The sequence below is a fragment of the Mobula hypostoma genome, chromosome 18 (assembly GCF_963921235.1).
Source record: "Mobula hypostoma chromosome 18, sMobHyp1.1, whole genome shotgun sequence".
NCBI classification, from domain to species: Eukaryota; Metazoa; Chordata; class Chondrichthyes; order Myliobatiformes; family Myliobatidae; genus Mobula; species Mobula hypostoma.
Genome location: NC_086114.1, coordinates 14437935 through 14454673, shown reverse-complemented (window position 1 = coordinate 14454673; position 16739 = coordinate 14437935). Strand labels below are relative to the sequence as shown.

Below are 16739 nucleotides of genomic sequence, written 5' to 3'. Positions count from 1 at the left end.
TTAATTGCAGGGACCCTCTTGGTCTTCCTCTTTCTCCAGCGATGTTGTTGGTGCCTGCCATCCTCCCATGGCTGCAGCACCTTGGATTCCCCTGCATAGGCTGTGAGGGTGGCGGGTGATGTGCTCCACTGCGTACCCTGAGTTGGGAAGCCTGGGTACTCTCGCTTCATCGGGGGTCTCTGGGAGGGCACGATGCTCATTTCTGGGGTCTCTCTCCAGATCAGTGTGCCATCTTCGGGAGCCTGGCCTGAGGGTGTGGGGGAGGCATGCAGCTCCGTCCCTTGATTTATTCCCCAGGTCTTAAGGCGCTCCATCCGACGTCATACTCTTCAATTTCACTATCAACTTCTAATCCCACTCCTGACACCTTTGAGGTGAATATTTGGTCCATGATGACAAACGAGTAAAGCTCATGTATCTCAACTGTGACGAGCATAATAACAGACAGGCCGCCATCGTTCAGTGAGAACCCACTCACTCACATACAGGCGGGGGAGGTGATTATTACACACCCCGGTTACAGTTAGGGTGACCCACAATCTGTAAAACCCAAACTAAAATGTAACAATAAATGAACTTGAACATCTCACCAAAATTTCACGAGCGCATTTTAAAACAAGGCAATAAATAGCACTGGCCATTGGGAATGCTTGGATGAGCTTTCAACCACGCCCCTAGAATGCCACGAAATGTTTAGTTGTGGGATCCCTTTGGAGATGGCAAAACTTGTGGAGGATGTTGGTGTTTGATTCAGAGGCTGATGGGGTGGTAGGCAAGGAGGAGGAACTCTATCACTGTTAAAGGCAGTGGGAAGATGGGGTGAGTGCAAATGTTTGGGAAATGGAGAAGATACAGGTGAGGGCAGTATCAATGGTGGAGGGACGGAAACCTCATTCTTTGAAGGAGGAGGACAGATACAGAGCATTAGAACTGATGCTCACACCATTAACATTTTTATTCTTTTCCCAAATAGGAATAATATCTTGTAATGCAAATATCAGAAAGAAATACCATCAAAAGTTTAAAAAGTCAATTCCCTTCAAATTCCACCATCTGAAAATTCTCTCCAAAGTGATTTAAAGCTTGTATATGTTTTCCAAACAGTCTAGATAACACTCTTAAACACAAGAGGTTCTACAGATACTGGAAGTCCCGAGTAACACATGCATAATTCTGGAGGAACTCAGCAGGTCAGGCAGCACCCAATGTTGATTATATTGCTGTTCCATTTCCTTCACTAAGACTAATTCCTGAACTTCCGACTACTCCAGTCAGATTTCAATGATTCAACAGAGCTTCTCATCTCTACTGCCTTAAGGGAGGGCAATTAAGGATGAGTAATGAATCCCAGCAATGCCCAGATCACATAAAAGAAATGGAAAAGGATGTGTCCATCCCTAGTAGTCATCTGCTTTGAGATGCTCTGAGTACATTTTTGTACAGTTACGAATTAGCAGGAAAGAGTAGATTATGAAATTTCTCTTGATCAAAGTGGGAATTGTCCAATAGCAGAAATACTCCGGAAAGTTTGTGGAAATGGCCAAGAGAGGGCAGCAGAGGTAAAAGGTAAGAAGAATTAGGAATAACTCAAAATAGAGTGGATGTTGAGAGGATGTTTCCTATGGTGGCGGAGTCTAAGACCAGAGGGCAAAGCCTCGGAATAGAGGGGAGTCTGTTTAGAACCAAGATGAGCAAGAATCTCTTTGGCCAGAGAGTGGTAAATCTGTGGAATTCATTGCCACAGGTGTTCGTGGAGGCCAAGTCATTGGGTATATTTAAGGCAGAGGTTGATAGATCCTTGATTAGTCAGGGCATGAAGGGTTACAGGGAAAAGGCAGGAGACTGCGGTTGAGAGGTAAAATGGATCATACATGATGAAATGGCAGAGCAGATTGGATGGGCCAATTGGTAGAATTCTGCTCCTTTACCTTACGGTCTAAAATGCTCTGAAGCAACTATCTATGGAAGAAAGCACATGCCACTGGACTCAAGGGCAGCCTCTATCCAGCTATTATAGGACTATTGAATGGTCTTCTAGTGCAATAAGATAGACTCAATCTCACATACTATCTCATTATGGCCTTGGATCCTATCGTCTGCCTGCTCTTCACTTTCTTTGTAACTGAAACACTTAATTCTGTATTCCATTATTGTTTTTGCTTGTACTACCAGTTATAATGGTCTGTATGTCTGTATGCAAAGTAAAGTTTTTCACTCTACCTCAGTACAAGAGACAATAATAAACCAATTTACCAGTTCACGTTTCAGGTTGAGATCTTTCATCTGGACCCTTCATCAGTCCAGATGAAGGGTCTTGACCCAAACGTTGACTGTCCATTTCTTTTCATAGATGCTACCTGACCTGAACAGCTCTAGAGTCCAACATCTGCATTCTTTGTATATTTTAGTAAGAATCAGGAGGAGGATTACACCATCCTGGCCTCAGGCCTGTTCCATCATTTGCCAAGATCATGACTGATCAGAATTAGGTTTAATATCACAGGCACGTGTCATGAAATTTGTTGTTTTGTGGCAGCTGTACAGTGTAATATATAACAAGCCTATAAATTTCAATAATAAATAAATATATAAAAATTAATTAAATAAGAAGTACAAAAAGTGAGGCAGTGTTTGTGGGTTTGTTCATTGTCTGTTCTGAAATCTGATGGCAGAGGGGAAGAAGCTGTTCCTAAAACATTGGGTGTGTGTCTTCAGGCTCCTGTACCTCCTCCCTGAAGGTAGTAATGACAAGAGGGTATTCTAGGGGTGAGGGCCCTTAATGACAGGTGCCGCCTTTCTGAGGCATCGCCTTTTGAAGATGTCGTTGATGCTGAGGAGGCTAGTGACCATGATGGAGCTGGCTGAGTTTACAACTTTTTGCGGCTTTTTCTGATCCTGTGCAGGTACCCCTCCGTACCAGATAGTGATGCAACCAGGTGGACTGCTCTCCACAGTACATCACTGACCTCAATGTCCTCTCCCTCCATTATTTACAACTCTATCAATCTATCTATTCTGAATCGGCTCAATGACTCTACTGCCCTCTGGTGGAGAGATGTAATGGGTTCCCCACCATCTGAATGAGGAAATTTCATACACAATGCATACCACTTATAGAAACATAGAAACATAGAAAATAGGTGCAGGAGGAGGCCATTCGGCCCTTCGAGCCTGCACCGCCATTTATTATGATCATGGCTGATCATCCAACTCAGAACCCCGCCCCAGCCTTCCCTCCATACCCCTGACCCCCGTAGCCACAAGGGCCATATCTAACTCCCTCTTAAATATAGCCAATGAACTGGCCTCAACTGTTTCCTGTGGCAGAGAATTCCACAGATTCACCACTCTCTGTGTGAAGAAGTTTTTCCTAATCTCAGTCCTAAAAGGCTTCCCCTTTATCCGCAAACTGTGACCCCTCGTTCTGGACTTCCCCAACATCGGGAACAATCTTCCTGCATCTAGCCTGTCCAATCCCTTTAGCATTTTATACGTTTCAATCAGATCCCCCCTCAATCTTCTAAATTCCAACGAGTACAAGCCCAGTTCATCCAGTCTTTCTTCATATGAAAGTCCTGCCATCCCAGGAATCAATCTGGTGAACCTTCTTTGTACTCCCTCTATGGCAAAGATGTCTTTCCTCAGATTAGGGGACCAAAACTGCACACAATACTCCAGGTGTGGTCTCACCAAGGCCTTGTACAACTGCAGTAGTACCTCCCTGCTCCTGTACTCGAATCGTCTCGCTATAAATGCCAGCATACCATTCGCCTTTTTCACCGCCTGCTGTACCTGCATGCCCACTTTCAATGACTGGTGTATAATGACACCCAGGTCTCGTTGCACCTCCCCTTTTCCTAATCGGCCACCATTCAGATAATAATCTGTTTTCCTATTTTTGCCACCAAAGTGGATAACTTCACATTTATCCACATTAAATTGCATCTGCCATGAATTTGCCCACTCACCCAACCTATCCAAGTCACTCTGCATCCTCTTAGCATCCTCCTCACAGCTAACATTGCCACTATTCTGAGACTGTGATCCCCTGATTCTAGACACCCCAGACAGGGAAAATTTCTCTCCAAATCCACCTTGTATGCTTATAATAAGTTTCAATCAGATCCCCCATACTCTTCTAAATCCTGCAGAATACAGCCCTAGTACACGCAATCTATTTGACGAAGGGTCTCGGCCTGAAACGTCGACTGCGCCTCTTCCTATAGATGCTGCTTGGCCTGCTGCGTTCACCAGCAACTTTGATGTGTGTTACTTGAATTTCCAGCATCTGCAGAATTCCTGTTGTTGTACACGCAATCTATTTATTTGTTTGTTTGTTTGTTTATTTATTTATTTATTTATTGCGATACAACGCAAAATAGGCCCTTCCGGCCCTTTAAGCCATTCTGCCCAGCAACCCCCAATTTAACCCTTGCATAATCATGATATAATTTGCAAAGACTAATTCACTTACCAACCGGTACGTCTTTGGAATAAAGAAGGAAACCAGAGCACCCGGAGAAAACCCTTGCGGTCATGGGGAGAACGTACAAACTCCTTACAGACAGCAGCGGGAATTGAACCCAGGTCACTGGTACTGTAAAGCATTGTGCGTCATCTCTCCTCGTAGTACCAGCCAACCATATTGTGTTGCAGTTCAGTGACTGTTTATAGCATTTCCTCAATGGTAAGGATATCCTTTTTTGGGGTAGAGTCCAAACTTGTGTCCAGTGCTCCAGGTGCACACTTACCAACAGCCTATTTAATTACAGTTAGTTATCTTCACTCCTGTGCTCAAACCCTTGCATAAAAAAGACCACCATAACATTTTCTTTGCATTTATACACACTGATGCGACTTTATTAGGTACACCTGTATACCTGCTCGTGAATCAGCCAATCATGTGGCAGCAACTCAATGCATAAATGCATGCAGACATGATCAAAAGGTTTAGTTGTTGTTCAGACCAAACATCAGAATGGGGGAGAAATGTGATCTAAGTGACTTTGACCGTGGAATGATTGCTGGTGCCAGATGGAGTGGTTTGAGGATCTCGGAACCTACTGATCTCCTGGAATTTTCACGCACAACGGTCTCTAGAGTTTACGGAGAATGCTGCAAGAAACAAGAAACGTCCAGACAGAGAAGGTTCTGTGGGCAAAAATGCCGTGTTAATGTGCCAGACTGGTTCAAGATGACATGAGGGCAACAGTAACTCGAATAACCATACGTTACAACCATGGTGTGCTGAAGAGCATCTCCAAATGCACAAAATGTAGAACCTTGAAGTGGATCGGCTACAACCACTAAAGACCACCAATATAAACTCAGTGGCACCTTATTAGATACAGGGGGGTGCCTAATAAAGTGGCCACTGACTGCTTATGCTAACTTTCTATTAACTATCTGCAAAGAATCCCAGGTCTCTGTGAACATCAACATTTACTGATCTCACATCCTCTACAAAATACTATATACCCCTTTTGCTTTCATATGCTTATATAAGAGCATAGTTTTGCATTTCTCACCATAGTCATAGAGCACTATAGTTCAGAAGCGGGGCCTTTGGCCCATCTAGTCCATGCTGAACTATTATTCTACCTAGTCTCATTGACCCACACCTGGACCATAGCCCTCCATACCCCTCCTATCCACATACTTATCCAACTTCCCTTCAATGTTGAAATCAAATCTGCATTCATTACTTCTGCTGGCAGCTTGCTCCACACATGCACCACCCTCTGTATGAAGTATGAACCCTCACGTTCATATTAAACATTACACCTTTCACCTTATTCCATGACCTCTAGTTCTAGTCTCAGCTAACCTCAACGGAAAAAAAAACCTGCTTGCACTTACCCTATCAGTACCCCTTATAATTTTGTAGTTTAATTTTATCTTGAAAGTATCTTCTATTTCTTTATCAATTTCTTGGTCGTCCTTTGCCAAGTTCTCCAAATCCCTTGCGTTCCTGCTATTTTGAACAACTTTATAAACCTCTGTCCTTGATTTGGTACTGCCTTTAATTTTTTGTGTGATCCATAAGACAGAATACAATTGAGTTCTTCTACCTTAAAGGAATATTGTTTTCTGTTACAAATCAAACATTATTTCTTTAAGTGTGTTAAGTGTGAGACATTGTGTGTCTGCTATAATACCTTTTAAAGTAAGTTTCCAGTCAACTACGGTCTGCTCAACTCTTATCATTAATTTTGGTTCAAACTACTTCACTTTCAAAGACAATGTAAGTTCTATCACATTGAAATCATGGTTCTCTACAAGATTATTAATTAACACTTTTTCACTGGAAAACCTAAGATCCAAAATATTTCTCATTTTAATTGTTGAATTAAATTACATCTAATTAAATTATGTAATTAAATTACATCTGGTGTGTAAACCATGAATTTTCCTTCTGCTTCTTGGGCCCTTGGCTGCAAGTGGAACACAGGCCATTGCAGACTACCCATCTCCATCGTCCAAAGTTGATGGTATGCTTGGTGTTCATCGATGTTTCTGTAATCCATTGTATCCATGGTACAGGGAATTGGCTTATACAGCTTCACCAGAGCCTTGTTGGCTGGCCTTACCCATTTCCAGCTCTCACGATGGGTTAGACTTTGAGAGGTGTAGGCCAAGAATGTGTCCTCCTTTTTATTACCTTAATTTGACCTGTGCAATTCATGTGCAGATTAAATTTCCCCATAGTTAAAATAGTAAATTAGTTTATTATTGTCACATGTTGTTGTTCGTTTCCATGCCTTGTGGCGCATCGGGTGGCTTCTTTAGTTGCTAGCTCGATGCTCAACCCAGCATGGACAGAAAACGTGAAAGGAGCCGGCCAGATTCGAACCCAGGACGATTCGCCTCGAAGTCCGGTGTGGTTGCCACTACACCACCAGCCGATATTGTCACATGTACCAAAGTACAATGAAAAGCTTTGTTGTACATGCCATCCAGAAAGATGACTTCATCATATCAGTACAGTGACATAGCACAAGTGAACAAGCAATAACAGAATGCAGAATAAAGTGTTATTGTTACTGAGAAAGTGCAGTGCAGGCAGACAATAAGGTGCAAGGCCGTGATGAGGTAGATTGTGAGGTTAAGAATCTATCTTATCATTCAATAGCCTTATAATAACAGGATAGAAACTGTCCTTCAAACCTGTTGATTTTAGGCTCTTGTATTATCTGCCTGATGGGAGGGTAAGAAGAGAGAATGTCCAGGTTGGGTGAGGTCTTTGATTATGCTGGCTGCGTTACCAAGGAAGTGAGAAGCATTGGCAGAGTTTACGGAGGGGAGTTTGTTTCAGTGATGTCCTGAGTTGTGTCTTCAACTCTCTACAAGCTCTACGGGTGGGGAAACGATATATTTTTCCCTACTTCATTTCTCCCCAAGCACAATTGTGAGTAGCACTGAGACAGAGGAGAGAGACTGGGCAACTCATACCTGGAACATTTGGGATGTGACCTCAAGTTTCCAGTGATTTAGCAACTCTGGATCATCAAGATTTCCATTGGCCCATATTCCCTAGCAAGATGGACAGGTGCCAAGATGGACACTAGAGTCTAAGCTTATGGCCTCTTATCCACTTCAGGGTCAACTAACAACAAGTGCTCCACACTTTGTTACTACTTGCTGAATCAATGTTTGTTACCTCATTTAACTAACGTCTCTACAGCCCTTCTCTGATAATGAGGAAGTAGACTGCAGTAAATAGAATGTCAGTGGATAAGAAATTTTTATCGCCTTTGATAATGGAAACACTTAGTTCTTGTATCATAGCCTAAATAGAGCAGCTACTGATGCAATGGAATTTCTTACACAGTGTGCCAACACCAAGTCATTTATCAGCACTCATGTATGACATTCTAACATACATTTGGAAGGTGTGGATGGAAAAGTGTAGTTATCAAGATTTCTCTTGAATGTTGAAATCAAATCTGTATCTGCCACTTCCGCTGGCAGCTCATTCCACACTCTCACCACCCTCTGAGTGAAGAAGTTCCTCCTCATGTTCCCCTTCAACATTTCACCTTCACCCTTAACCCTTGACCTCTAGTTCTAGTTGAGAAGCATCTCTTTTGGGGGTGACGACACCAAGTGCTAAGGGAGAACACACAACTCTAGTAGCGTCAAAACAACAACAATTCCTCCCTCCTTCCCCACAGATGCTGCTACACTCACTGAATTCCTCTTGCAGATCGTTAGTTACTTCAGGCTCAAAGATGGTAAAATTGTAATAGTCAACCGGTTAACACAAAAACAAAGATCTTTTCAACAAAAATACTGAAAATACAATTTCTATCATATTTTATGAGCAAAATGCAGGGAGGTGAAATTGCTGTTTATGACTAGATTTTTTCTTCAAATGGCACTGACATTAACTTACATTACAATTTGAGACATGGGTATTGCTGCCTTTGTTGACTGCCGTTGAGTCATTGTTGATTTATGATAGTGTAGTTGTCCATAGAGTTTTCATGGCAAGACACAGAAAAAGACTACCAAGCCTTTCTTCCACACCGAGACTGCGGCTGCCCAGATTGGGACCCGGCTGGATTCAAACACAGGACCATCTGCCTTGAAGTTCAGTGCCAATGCCATTACACCACTGGCCAACTTGCTATACAAGTCAGTATTTATTGTCTATATCTAAATATAGTGCAATCACTTGAATCAAATATGGTGTTCTCCTAAGAAGTTATCTGGGACGCTAGAGCGGATTTCCTTACTGGAGAATGCCTGTGCATGACTTTGTTTAACATGGGGAGGCTGACGCACAGGTTGCCATCATGCAGATCTTGACAGACTAGGATTATGGTCCAGTAGCACAGAATGTGAAATGACTGGGGACCTCTCACCACTGTAGCCTTCCTCAGCCTTCAAAGCCATTGTGATGTGCCTTCATCTTCTGCCAGCTCCACCATTAAAGTCTTGGTTGGATCCTCCTCATTGACCTTGCCACCTTGGAAGCCCCTACTGGGAGCTAAAAGTCAGCTGATGGTATAGTTACATCTGCACCAGACTTCAAGGTGAGTGGTCCCAGGCCAGCTCCATGTACGCTTTCCACCTGTGCTGGGTTGAGCATCGAGCTAGCGACTCAGCCTCGTAAAAAACAGACAAAAATGCTGAAGAAACGGCAAGGTTGCTGCCTGATGTGCCACAAGGCGTGGAGAGGAACAACAACATGCAGGAACTAAGTGCAGACGGCAAAACTCCAGACCGCATCGCTTTCAGGATCTCGGAAACTCACAAGCCTCTCCACCACGACAAGGTGACAATCCTCAGAGAAGTTATCTGTAACTGAAAATTTAAAAAGAAAGCTGCAGATGCTGGATATCTGATATAAATACAGAACATTCTGGAAGCAGGTCAGGTAGCATCTGCGGAAAGAGAACTCGATTTCATATTCCAAACTCTAACACTAATGCAACTACAGAAGATGCAACATCTGTCTTTTCACTTCCTTTATTCCCACCATCCAGAGGCCATAACAGTCTTTCCAGGTGAAGTAGTGATTCACCTGAACTTCCACTCTGGTGTCCTGTATGTGGGATTCACCGCATGGTCTCTTCCATGTTGAAGAAACCATATGAAGATTGGGTCACGATTTTGTGGAGGACACCTGTGGTCAGTCTCCAGGAACGATGCTGAGCATCCAGTTACCTGTCATATTAATTCTCAGTCCCACATCCACTCTGACCTCCTCCATTGTCATAGTGTGGCCCACTGCAAGCTTGAGGAACAAACCACATCTTGCGTCTAGTCTTCCAGAATCTGTATTGGATTCTCCAACTTTAGATTCACTTTTGTTTATGTACCTGGACTGGCCACTTCTGCTGGTCAGTTTTCCTGTCCATGTTGGTACATCTCCCATAAACCTGTTAACCAACAGGGATGTAGTACAGAGATACATACTCTGATTCTGCCACATTTTATAATTTAAAAAAAATTATTAACAGCCCAATGAGATGCACTGCCCAATTATATCCATGTTAGTATGTTGGTACTATTTACTAATTAGTAAGTAAAGTTACCAATTACTAGTTAGTTTTTGGAATGTGGGAGGAAACCAGAGCAGCCAGAGAAAACTCACAAGGTCACGGGAGAATGTTCAAACTCCTTACAGACAATGCTGGAGTTGAGCCTGGGTCACTGTACCTGTAAAGTGTTACACTAACTGCTACACTACTGTGCCAACTTTTATGCTAACTGCTACACCACCAGGCCACCTCAATTATTCATTGGAACTCATCCTATCACAGATTTTCCCTCTGTTCTATCCATCCCCCAAACCCCCTCCATAATCCGAACTTTACTTTTGCTGAAAAATCATAGTTTTTCTACTTCCTAGTTCTGAAGACCTGAATTATTAACTCTGTTTTGCCTTCCACAGATGCTGCCTGACCTGCTGAGTATTCCTATCATTTTATGCACTTGTTATCAAAATCAGGTTTGATATCATTGGCATATGCAGTGAAATTTGTTGTCTTTGTGGCACCAGTACAATGCAATACATAATAATAGGAAAAAACCCATGAATTACTGTAAATACATATTAAGTTGTTAAATTAAATAAGTAGTGCAAAAATAGAAATTTAAAAAGTACTGAGATAGTGTTTATGGGTTCAGAAATCAGAGGGGAAGAAGCTGTTCCTGATTGACTGTGTGCCTCAGGCTTCTGTACCTCCTTCCTGATGGAAGTAGTGAGAACGAGGCATGATCTGAGTGCTGAGGGTCCATATTGATGGATGCTGCCTTTTGAGGCTCGCTCCTTGAAGATGTCCTGGATACTATGGAGGCTGGTACCCACCCCTCACCCCTGCCCATACCAGACAGTGATTTGTCCATAACCGCTCTGGAAAAGCTGAGGTTTCATATTGAATTACTGCAGGGTGCTGGGTAAAGGCATCCAAAATGCTACCCCACTGTATAAGAGAGCGATTTTCAGAAATCCAGTCCAATGATAATGAGAAAATGACTGATGTATGTAGAAGGGTGTGTACAGTCTAGTGGGGAAATTGATGAAGAAATTTCCATAAAGAAAGGTAAGCTTGATCTGCTATTCATTGGAGGTCAAGGACTGGCAAAAAAAAATGCACAACAATCCTTGGCATTCTCCAGACGTAGAACATAGAACATAGAACAGAGAAATCTACAGCACATTACAGGCCCTTCGGCCCACAATGTTGTGCCGACCATGTAACCTATTCTAGAAACTGCCTAGAATTTCCCCACCGCATAGCCCCCCTATTTTTCTAACCTCCATGTACCTATCTAAGAGTCTCTTAAAAGACCCTATTGTATCTGCCAGTTTAATCAATGTTTAAGATAGCCCATGGATACCAAATCATACTGTGAAAGGGGTTCGGCTTTTATTACAATTCCATATTGCAATACGGGGCAACCTGACTTTGTTGAAATGAAAGTGAGATGGATTATTAGAACGACTCCACTTAGTTTTATTTGACAGCTGTGGTTAGCACTGACTGCTGAATTTATTTGACCTGCCAGTTTCCAGAGAGTTGATCACAATGAAGAAAAATTAGGTCAAGTATCAATCAGCGGTTTAGGTTAAATTTCAACTAACAATGCAAATAATGAAGTAATTATTACAGTGACTATACCGAAGAATTAACTATTACAGTGATTGTAAGGAAAAAGTTAAATGTGATTCTTCCCCAGTATGTGCTAAAATAAAATGGAAGCCATTAAGACAAAATGGTGTTAGCTTTGAGAGGCATTGTTTTGGAAAGTACAACAGAACCAGTCCACAACAATGTTTTGAAAAAGTCAAGGCAGTACAAGTTTTCAGCCATAACAGTGGAAAATGGTGAAAAACATGCTTTTCTGGGGAAGGCAAGGTCATTGTGCAGGTGCAGGTACCAAATGCACGGAAAAGTACCGGTATAGGGGTTTTGAAGGGTACGAAAAGGGCGTATTCTTGGTGCAAAGGTGGGAGAGAGGGTTTTGTCCTAGACTGGTGGCTGGTGATGAGTGCTAAGGTAGAGAAGAGTACATCGAGACAGTCAAGTCAGAGTTAGACAGTTTTAGAGAGAGAGGAGAGGCTGCGTGGATCTGTTCATTAAGAGGTGTTAAGTATTATTTACACGCAAACAACAGGAATTCTGCAGATGCTGGAAATTCAAGCAACACACATCAAAGTTGCTGGTGAATGCAGCAGGCCAAGCGGCATCTGTAGGAAGAGGTGTAGTCGACATTTCAGGCCGAGACCCTTCGTCAGGACTAACTTAGTTGATAAAAACTGTGCATTCAACACCATCATCCCCTGAAGATCCGAGACCTAGACTTCCCTGTGCAGCTGGATCCTTGATTTCCTCACTTGCAGACCCCAGTCAGTTCGGATTGGCAACAATATCTCCACAATCTCCCTCAGCACAGGTGCACCACAAGGCTGTGTGCTTAGCTCCTCTGCTCTACTCGTTTTATACAGTCCTTATAATCTAGAGGTTAAGTACAGCTCCAAAGCCCTATTCAAGTTTGGTGATGACACCACTTTTGTAGGCTGGATCAAAAGTGGTGATGAATTGGCACAGGAGGGAGATTGAAAATCTCGTTGAATGGTGCCACAACGACAACCTCTCACTCAACATTAGCAAAACCAAAGAGTTGATTATTGACTACAGGAGGAGGAAACTGGAGATGCATGAGCACCTGCTTATCAGGGGATAGGAGGCGGAGAGAGTCAGTAACTTTAAATTCTTTGGTGTTATCATTTCAGAGAAGCTGCCCAGGGACCAGCATATAACTGTCATTGCAGAAAAGGCATGGTAGCACGTCTACTTTAGAAGTTTGTACAGATTTGGCATGTTATCCAAAACTTGGCCAAACTTCTAAAGATGTGTGATGGAGAGTATATTGGCTGGTTGCATCACGGCCTGGTATGGAAAATCCTTCAAAATTCCATACATATGGCCCAGATCATCACAGGTAAAGTCCTCACCACCATTGAGCACATCTACAAGGAGCGCTGCCACAAGAAAGCAGCATCCATCATCACGAAACCCCACCATCCAGGCCACATTCTCTTCCCACTGTTGCCATCAGGAAGGAGGTACAGCAACCTTAGGTCCTACCCCTCCAGGTTCTGGAACAATTAATATCCTTCAACCATCAGGCTCCTGAACCAGTGTGGATAACTTCACTCCCCTCAACACTGAACTGATTGCGCAACCTATGGACTCACTTTCGAAGATCCTACAACTCTTCCTAAAAAATATTTATATACCTTTCTATCTATTTATTGTTTTATATTTATACAATTTAACTTCTTTTGCATATTGTTTGGTTGTCTGTTTCTGTATATGATTTTGAACTGATTCTCCTGCGTTTCTTAGTACTTACTGTGAAATCCCACAAGGATTTGCGAATCTTGGGGTTGTATATGGTGGTATATGTTCTTTGAGAATAAATTTACTTTGAACTGTGAAGTAACTATTATAGTGACTATACTGGATGGTTTAAAGTGAAGAAATATGAACATGATGACTGTAGTCTAAGTTCCTTTTCATCAAGGGGGTCATGATGTCTCTACCTTAACACTTGATACTGGTTTAATGTGAAGCAATACATCTTCATTTGACATCTGCCCAACCCAAGAGCTTTTCAATGCTTGTAGCTCAGCGCATGGATGATTATTCTTCTAGTCTCTGTTGCCACCTTTCACTGGGTGTTTTACCAAGAATTGTTTGCAAGGGGCACTGGTCATTTTCTCAGTGAGAACAAAACAAGGATCAGAATCAGAATAGGGTTTATTATCACTGACATATGTCAAGAAATTTGTTGCTTTGCTGCAGAAAGCACCAAAGCAGGCTCTCCGTGGATTGTCACCTCGTCGCGGTGGAGAAGTTTGTGTGGTCCTGAGATCCTGAGAGTGATGCCGTCTGGAGCTATGCTCCTGCTAGGGTCGCCCACGGGGGTAAGGTCGAGGGTGAGGTCCCTGACAAAGAACAATCCACTCAAGACCTCAACGGTGGAACAGGCGGACGAAGTTACTTCAAACTCAACGGTTGTGAAGGTGGATGAAGGCTGCAACAAATCCATCAGCTCCAGTCATCGTGGTTTCCATGCCATTGGAATCAGTTGGTTCATTTGTGAAATATCATGTGCTTCTTGGAGTGCAACTGCAAGTACACGTTAAACAAATACATGCACAGGCGTCTTCGCTCTGTGGGCATCATCCTCGACCTCGAGGGATAGCCATGACGACAATGCAATACATAAAAAAATTCTATATGTTACATTAAGGGGTAATTAAAAAACATGTAAAATCTTCGTGGGTTCATGGACCATGCAGAAATCTGATAGCAGAGAGGAAGAAGATGTTCCTAGAACATCAAATGTGTGTCTTCAGACTCCTATACCTCTTCCCTAACAGTAGTAATGAGCAGAGGACATGTCCTAGATGGTGAGGATCCTTAATGATGGATGCCGCCTTCTTGAAGCATTGACTTTTGAAGGAGGCTAGTACCCATGATGGAGCTGGTTGAGGTTACAACTCTCTGCAACTCTTTCTGATCCTGTGCATTGGAACCCCCATACCAGATAGAGGTGCAACCAGTCAGAATACTGTCCTTTGGTACATCTTTACTCACATTAGGGCAATGAGTAAATAACATAAGGCAAGGTGCAAAGCTGGTTCACCTTCCCACTTTGAGAAAGTCTTGACACAAAAGTGTGAAGCTAAGTAGCAAGAGTCAACGTGCTTCATAAGAGCCATTGTTCACAGCTTTTGGACTGTACTTTAACCAGGCTGGTTTAGTACAGAAAATGTTGCAAATACTCAGCAGGGCAGGCAGCATCGGTGGAAGGAGAAACAATTAAAGTTTTGGGCCTGGCTCCCTTCACAGAACTGTTCAATCTGGTTACCATGTATCTTTCCTGGCCAGCTTGGAGTTTCTGTTTCTGTTTCAGATTTCCAGCATCTGAATTTTTAAAAATTTCATTTGTGGTTTGTGCTGGTTGTCTATTGTTTCTGACTATGATGTTTGTCTGTGCAACTCACAGAGAAAAACCTGTGTGGGAGGAGTTTCATAGTGAAACAGCTGTTCCACTGGGGCAGTTCCACTCCCTTGGCCTCAAAAATCTTCGTTCAATGGTATGAAAAGTCATCACATTTGGAGACTTCTTTGGCTACAGTGGATAGCCATGACATCTTCTGTGCCTCGTCATGCATTTCGCTCTCCACGAAGTGTTGCAGCACCACAATCTTGGCTGTTGGATCTTGTAGCTGATCTCATCCACCCAGTCCGTTGTTACTGACTTTGCACATTGGAGTAGGCGTATCCCTATCTCACTGGGGTTGGAGGCTCCTGGCTAGCCTCAACTAGTTTTGTATCAAGATGCTGATCAATGGCATTCCTCATTTAACAACTATCTCACAGTACTTGTGTACACGTCAACAAACTTGACTTGAAACTGTGAGGTGCGACGTAACATTCAAAAGGCAAGCTGAATTAAAACATCACACAATACTCAACTGTGCAATTAAAATGTTCACCCTCCAGCACCATTTCTTGCCCTGACATTTCACCATAACTGACCTGTAACATTCAAGGAGCAAGCAGCTCTCCCAATGCCCCAGTTCTTTCCCGCCACCCCACCCGATCAATTGCATATAGCAGGGAGATTGACAATCTGGCTGAATGGTGCTACTACAACAACCTTTCACTCAATATCATCAAAACCAAAAAGCTGATTATTGACTACAGGAGGAAGGAACCAGAGGTCCATGAGCCAGTTCTTATTAGGGGATCGGATGTGGAGAGGGTCAGTAATTTTAAATTCCTCAGCATTACCATTTCAAAAGGGCTGTTCAGGGTCCAGCATGTGAGTGTCATCACAAAGAAGGCATGACAGCACCTCTGCTTTCTGAGAAGTTTTCACAAATGTGGCACGTCATCTGAAACTTTGACAAACTTCTATGAATGCACCATGGAGAGTATACTGACTGGTTGCATCACAGCCTGGTACGGAAACACCAACTACCAAGAACAGAAAAGTCTACAAAAAGCGGCTGACGCAGTCTAATCCTTCACAGGAAAATTCCTCCCCACTGCTGAGTACATTTTAAAGTAACACTGCCACAAGAAAGCAGCATCTATCATCGAGTACTCACACTATCCAGGCCATGCTCTCTTCTTGCTGCTGCCATTGTAAAGGAAGTACAGGAGCCTTGGGCCCCACACCAGCAAATTCAGTAACAGATATTACTCTTCGACCATCTGACACCTGAACCAGCATCAATAACCAGCTCAGGGAAACAGGCATGAAATTCCCTGTATGTGTCCACATACTTGGCGATAATAAAGGATTCTGATTCTGAAATAACTTCACTCACCCCAACTCTGACCTAATTCAATGACCTATGAACTCACTTTCCTGGACTCTACAACCCATAGTCTCAATATTATTTATAACTTATTATTGATTATGTGGATAGTCAGGGGCTTTTTCCCAGGGCTGAAATGGCTAGCACAAGAGGGCACAGTTTTAAGGTGCTTGGAAATAGGTACAGAGGAGATGTCAGGGGTAAGTTTTTTTACGCAGAGGGTGGTGAGACTGTGGAATAGGCTGCCGATGACTGTCGTGGAGGCGGATACGATAGGGTCTTTTAAGAGACTCCTGGATAGGTACATGGAGCTTAGAAAAATAGAGAGCTATGGGTAACCCTAGGTAATTGCTCAAGTAAGTACATGTTCGGCACAGCATCA

General features: G+C 42.9%; 1 protein-coding gene across 1 annotated transcript in view; it reads left to right on the top strand.

The window, feature by feature from the left end:
• Positions 1 to 16739, top strand: part of LOC134358352 (sorbitol dehydrogenase-like) — a 97495-nt gene that overhangs the window by 35875 nt on the left and 44881 nt on the right. The gene's annotated exons all lie outside the window — the stretch shown is intronic.